Source organism: Pseudophryne corroboree, chromosome 9, assembly GCF_028390025.1.
Source record: "Pseudophryne corroboree isolate aPseCor3 chromosome 9, aPseCor3.hap2, whole genome shotgun sequence".
In the NCBI taxonomy this organism is placed as follows: Eukaryota; Metazoa; Chordata; class Amphibia; order Anura; family Myobatrachidae; genus Pseudophryne; species Pseudophryne corroboree.
This window is the reverse complement of record NC_086452.1, coordinates 218,019,379-218,025,604: the sequence shown is the minus strand read 5'-3', so window position 1 is coordinate 218,025,604 and position 6,226 is coordinate 218,019,379. Positions and strand designations below refer to the sequence as shown.

The 6,226-nt window shown below is 46.3% G+C and overlaps 1 protein-coding gene across 2 annotated transcripts in view; it reads left to right on the top strand.

Annotated features, from left to right (window-relative positions):
- The first annotated feature begins 5,553 nt into the window (after positions 1-5,553).
- The window catches only part of ZBTB41 (zinc finger and BTB domain containing 41), a 59,679-nt gene continuing 59,006 nt past the window's right edge, over positions 5,554-6,226 (top strand). The window contains exon 1 of one of the 2 annotated variants that reach the window (XM_063940121.1): positions 5,554-5,881. The gene's annotated coding sequence lies outside the window, so the exon portion shown is untranslated. Of the gene's footprint in view, positions 6,042-6,226 lie in introns of both variants that reach the window. The other variant, XM_063940120.1, reaches the window with a different exon arrangement.

Below are 6,226 nucleotides of genomic sequence, written 5' to 3'. Positions count from 1 at the left end.
CAGTATAACAAATTACAATTATATTATTATTAAAAACCTGTTGGGCTGCATCAGACCAGTGGTAGTGTCCTGTCTCATCAGTCATTCCAGTCATTCCTGTGGCGCATATTGTCTCTTATAACTCCCAAAAAATAATGGAGAACCAAAATTTTGAGGAGAAAATAGGGAAAGATCAAGAAGAACCACTTCCTCCTAGTGCTGAAGCTGCTGCCACTAGCCGTGACATAGATGATGAAATGCCATCAACATCATCTGCCAAGGCCTTCACATGACGATGGAAGCCCTCATCCTCCCGCTAGAAAAATTAAAAGAGTTAAGCTGGAAAGAGCACAGAAAAGAACTGTGCGCTCTGAGACGGTATCACAAATCCCCAAGGAGAGTCCAATTGTGTCGGCGGTTGCGATGCCTGACCTTTCCAACACTGGACAGGAAGAGGTGGCTCCTTCCACCATTTGCATGCCCCCTGCAAGTGATGGAAGGAGCACCCACAGTCCAGTTCCTGATATTCAAATTGAACATGTCACTGTTGAAGTACACCAGGATGAGAATATGGGTGTTGCTGGCGCTGAGGAGGAAGTTGACGATGAGGATTCTGATGGTGATGTGGTTTGTTTAAGTCAGGCACCAGGGGAGGAGACACCTGTTGTCTTTGGGACGAAGAAGACCATTGTGATGCCTGGGCAAACTACCAAAAAAGCCACCTCTTCAGCGTGGAATTATTTCTCCACAAATCCGGACAACAGGTGTCAAGCCATCTGTTGCCTCTGTCAATCTGTAATAAGTAGGGGTAAGGATGTTAACCACCTAGGAACATCCTCCCTTATACGTCACCTGCTGCGCATTCATCGGAAGTCAGTGTCAAGTTGTGAAACTTTGGGTAAGAGCGTAAGCAGTACACTGAAACCTAAATCCCTTCTTCCTCCTGTACCAAGCTCCTGCAAGCCACACCACCAACTCCCACAACGTCAACTTCCTCCTCCTCAGTCAGGAACGTCCGTAGTCCTGCAGGCCATGTCACTGTCAAGACTAAGTAGTCCTCTCCTAACCGGGATTCCTCCGTAGGATCCTTGAGTGGTACGCCTGCTGTTGCTGCCGCTGCTGTTTTTGTTGCTGGGAGTTGATCGTCATCCCAGAGAGGAAGTCGGAAGACCACTTGTACTACTTCCAGTAAGCAATTGACTGTCCAACAGTCCTTTGTGAGGAAGATGAAATATGACAGTAGTCATCCTTTTGCAAAGCGGATAACTGAGGCCTTGACAGCTACTGTATGTTGGTGTTAGAGGTGCGTCCGGTATCCACCATTAGTTCAGTGGCACTTAGAGATTTGATGGAGATAGTGTGTTCCCGGTATCAAATCCCATCTAGGTTCCACTTCTCTAGGCAGGCGACACCGAGAATGTACACAGACATCAGAAAAAGAGTCACCAGTGTCCTACAAAATGCGGTTGTATCCAGTGTCCACTTAACCACGGACATGTGGACAAGTGGAACAGGGCAGACTAAGGACTATATGACTGCAACAGCCCACTGGGTAGATGTATGGCTTCCCGCAGCGGCACCAGTAGCAGCATCTTGCAAACACCAACTCGTTCCTAGGCAGGCTACGCTATGTATCACTGCTTTCCATAAGAGGCACACAGCTGACAACCTCTTACGGAAACTGAGGAACATCATCGCAGAATGGCTTACCCCAGTCGGACTCTCCTGGGGATTTGTGATATCGGACAACGCCACCAATATTGTGCGTGCATTACATTTGGGCAAATTCCAGCATGTCCCATGTTTTGCACATATAATTAATTTGGTGGTGCAGATTTTTTTTTAAAAATGACAGGGGTGTGCAGGAGATGCTGTCGGTGGCCTGAAAAATTGCGGGCCACTTTCGGCATTCTGCAACTTTGTGCCGAAGACTGGAGCGCCAGCAAACACTCTGGAACCTGCCTTGCCATCAACTGAAGCAAGAGGTGGTAAAGAGGTGGAATTCAACCCTCTGTATGCTTCAGAGGATGGAGGAGCAGCAAAAGGCCATTCAAGCCTATACATCTGCCTACGATATAGGCAAAGGAGGGGTAATGCACCTGACTCAAGCGCAGTGGAGAATAATTTCCGTCTTGTGCAAGGGTCTTGCCACACGTGATGTCAGTTCAGACACTGCCAGCTTGAGTCAGGTCATTCTCCTCATCAGGCTTTTGCAGAAGCAGCTGGATAAATTGAAGGAGGAGCTAAGATGGAGCTATTCCGCAAAGTATGTGGGATTTGTGGATGGAGCCCTTCATTCGCTTTGCCAGGATTCAAGGGTGGTCAATCTGTTGAAATCAGAGCACTACATTTTGGCCACCATGCTCGATCCTAGGTTTAAAGCCTATGTTGTATCTCTCTTTCCAGCAGACACAAGTGTGCAGAGGTACAAAGACCTGCTAGTTAGTAAATTGTCAACTCAAGCGGAATGTGACCCGTCAACAGCTCCTCCTTCAATTTCTTCCGCCACTGGGGCTGCAAGGAAAAGGATAACATTTCCTAGCCCACCCGCTGGCGGTGATGCAGGGCAGTCAGGAGCGAAAGCTGACATCTGGTCCGGACTGAAGGACTTGCCAATGATTACTGAAATGTCTACTGTGACTGCATATGATTCTGTCACCATTGAAAGAATGGTGGAGGATTATATGAGTGACAGCATCCAAGTAGGCATGTCAGACAGTCCATACGTATACTGGCAGGAAAAAGAGGCAATTTGGAGGCCCTTGCACAAACTGGCTTTATTTTACCTAAGTTGCCCCCCCCCCCCCCCCCCCCCCCCCCCCCCTCCAGTGTGTACTCCGAAAGAGTGTTTAGTGCAGCCGGTAACCTTGTCAGCGATCGGCGTAGGAGGTTACTTCCACTAAATGTGGAGAAGATGATGTTCATCAAAATTAATTATAAAGTCCTCCGGGAAGACCTTTACCAGCAATTGCCTCCAGAAAGTACACAGGAACCTGTGATGGTGGATTCCAGTGGGGACGAATTAATATTCAGTGAGGAGGATGTACACGGTGAAAGGGGTTAGGAATCGGAGGATGATGATGAGGTGGACATCTTGCCTCTGTAGAGCCAGTTTGTGCAAGGAGAGATTGATTGCTTCTTTTTTGGTGGGGGCCCAAACAAACCAGTCATTTCAGCCACAGTCGTGTGGCAGACCCTGTCGCTGAAATGATTGGTTTGTTAAAGTGTGCATGTCCTCTTTATACAACATAAGGGTGGGTGGGAAGGCCCAAAGACAATTCCATCTTTCAACCTCTTTCTTCTTTGCATCACGTGCTGTTTGGGGACTAGTTTTTTTAAATGCCATCCTGTCTGTAACTGCAGTGCCACTCCTAGATGGGCCAGGTGTTTGTGCCACACACTTGTGTCGCTTAGCTTGGCCATCCAGCTACCTCATTGCACCTCTTTTTCTTCTTTGCATCATGCACTGTTTGGGGCCTATTTTTTTAAAACTGCCATCCTGTCTGCCACTGCAGTGCCACTCCTAGATGGGCCAGGTGTTTGTGCCACACACTTGTGTTGCTTAGCTTAGTCATACAGCTACCTCATTGCACCTCTTTTTCTTCTTTACATCATGTGCTGTTTGGGGCCTATTTTCTAAATCTGCCATCCTGTCTGTAATTGCAGTTCCACTCGTAGATGGTCCAGGTGTTTGTGCCGCACACTTGTGTCGCTTAGCTTGGCCATCCAGCTACCTAATTGCACCTCTTTTTCTTCTTTGGATCATGTGCAGTTTCGGGACTAGTTTTTGAACAGTGCCATCTTGTCTGCAACTGCAGTGCCACTCCTAGATGGGCCAGCTGTTTGTGCCGCACACTTGTGTCGCTTAGCTTAGTCAAACAGCCACCTCGGTGCAACTTTTATGCCTAAAAACAATACTGTGAGGTGTGAGGTGTTCAGAATAGACTGGAAATGAGTGGAAATGATTGTTATTGAGGTTAATAATACCGTAGGAGCAAAATTACCCCCAAATTCTGTGATTTTAGCTGTTTTTATGTTGTTTTTCCAAAAATCATCCAGATCCAAAACCAAAACACGAAAGTGTGGTTTTGTCAAAACCAAGCCAAAACCAAAACACGAAAATGGAATTAGAACCAAAACACAAAACACGAAAAGTGCCCGCAGTACATCTCTAATATACACACACATCTATCTATCTATCTATATATATATATATATATATATATATTTATATATATATATATATAAAAATATAGGCTACTTTATCACCACCTAACTTAACATAGTAGAGAAATAGTTCACTATATATAAATAGTAATGTTGCTTCATTCCACTGGTACTGGGACTTATATATTCTTTCTTACTAGGGACCTGATTCAGAGATAGGCTCAGATTGTTGCATACGCAGTAAAATCTGCGTCCATCTCCTCTCCTGCTGGGGGCGGCCCAGAACATGGTAAGGCTGCCCAGCATGTGTGATGCGCCGCCTCCTGATGCGTCCACAATTACATTGAGGATGCACCGAGTTAAGGTTGACCCCTATCATTGACATTTTTTTAATTGGAGCCCCGAAAACGCTCATGGCTCACCCGGTTCGGTCCGCCACTCCCACGAAACACCGCATCACTGTCCCCTGAACGCTCGCCGCTGTCAATCATCTTACAACCACATCCAGTGTGCATGTGCAGACCAGATGGACGTGGTTGCTGCGTACGGACGCGCTGCTGCGTCCTTCTCTGAATCAGCTCCTATATTCACAAAAACAGCCAGTCTCTGAGTCTGACCAATATGGACATATGATGATGATATAGTGGTCACCGCCTGGTGTGGTGGTAATACTAATGCAGTTTATTAATGAATGTTTCTGCATGTCACATTCACAACTGTCTTTGGCTATTTGTATTGTGTGTACTTCTACTTATTGGCCCTCATTCCGAGTTGTTCGCTCGCAAGCTGCTTTTAGCAGCTTTGCACACGCTAAGCCGCCGCCTACTGGGAGTGAATCTTAGCTTCTCAAAATTGCGAACGAAAGATTCGCAATATTGCGAAAAGACTTCTCTGTGCAGTTTCTGAGTAGCTCGAGACTTACTCTGCCAGTGCGATCAGTTCAGTGCTTGTCGTTCCTGGTTTGACGTCACAAACACACCCAGCGTTCGGCCATACACTCCTCCGTTTCTCCAGCCACTCCCGCGTTTTTCCCAGAAACGGTAGCGTTTTTCACACACTCCCATAAAATGGCCAGTTTCCGCCCAGAAACACCCACTTCCTGTCAATCACATTACGATCACCAGAACGAAGAAAAAACCTCGTAATGTCGTGAGTAAATTTCCTAACTGCATAGCAAATTTACTTGGCACAGTCGCAGTGCGAACATTGCGCATGCGCAATAAGCGGAAAATCGCTGCAATGCGAAGAAAATTACAGAGCGAACAACTCGGAATGACCACCTTTATTGTTACTTGCTGTGTGAGAGACTGCTGCTGCAGGGTGAGGGCTGTATTCTGATTGGCTCTTTAAGTCAGTGAGAGCCAATCAGAGCTAGCAGTGGGCCCTGTTGCCTAGCAGCAGCATAGAGAGGGGAGGGAGTAAGGGGTCTGAGCAGGCTCATGTCTGAAGCAGAGAGAGGGAGAGTCAGACAGACAGCATCCAAGGAACCTATGAAGTTTCCTTGTTACAGACACAGCAGCCAGGGAAGGCATAGCTATTAGTAACTAGAAAAAACAAGCCACCATCGGAACACCACCGAATGATTACCATTCGATGGTGGCAAACATTGGAAGGTCACCATCGAATTGTAAAACCTACTACATCGAACGAAAACCATCGATGTTTCTAAACCATCGACCATCGATGTCCAGAAGGATCTGACGTTCCCGGATGTGTTGTTACTAACTGAGGCTCTGTGAGGCTGCGACGAGTGTGCTGCTGTGTAGGGGGCTATGGGTCGCTGTCAGAAGGGTTATGTTTATGTCTATGGATGTTTACCTTTATGAGGAAGAAGTGCTCGTTTAATATGTAGTGTGTTGGTTTTATGTAAGGGCGTGAATCTTTTCTGATGACAAGTAAGTTACGTATGTGGTAATGCATGAATAACATTCTATTATACCTCCCAGCATAACCCATTATACCTTCTTGTATACTTTGCTGCGGGATAATTGTAAATAAGGTGTGAATCTATTTCTTGCTGGCAGCGTTTGTGATGCATTATTAAATGATTATTTTGTTGCCAACTAGAATACAGTTTATT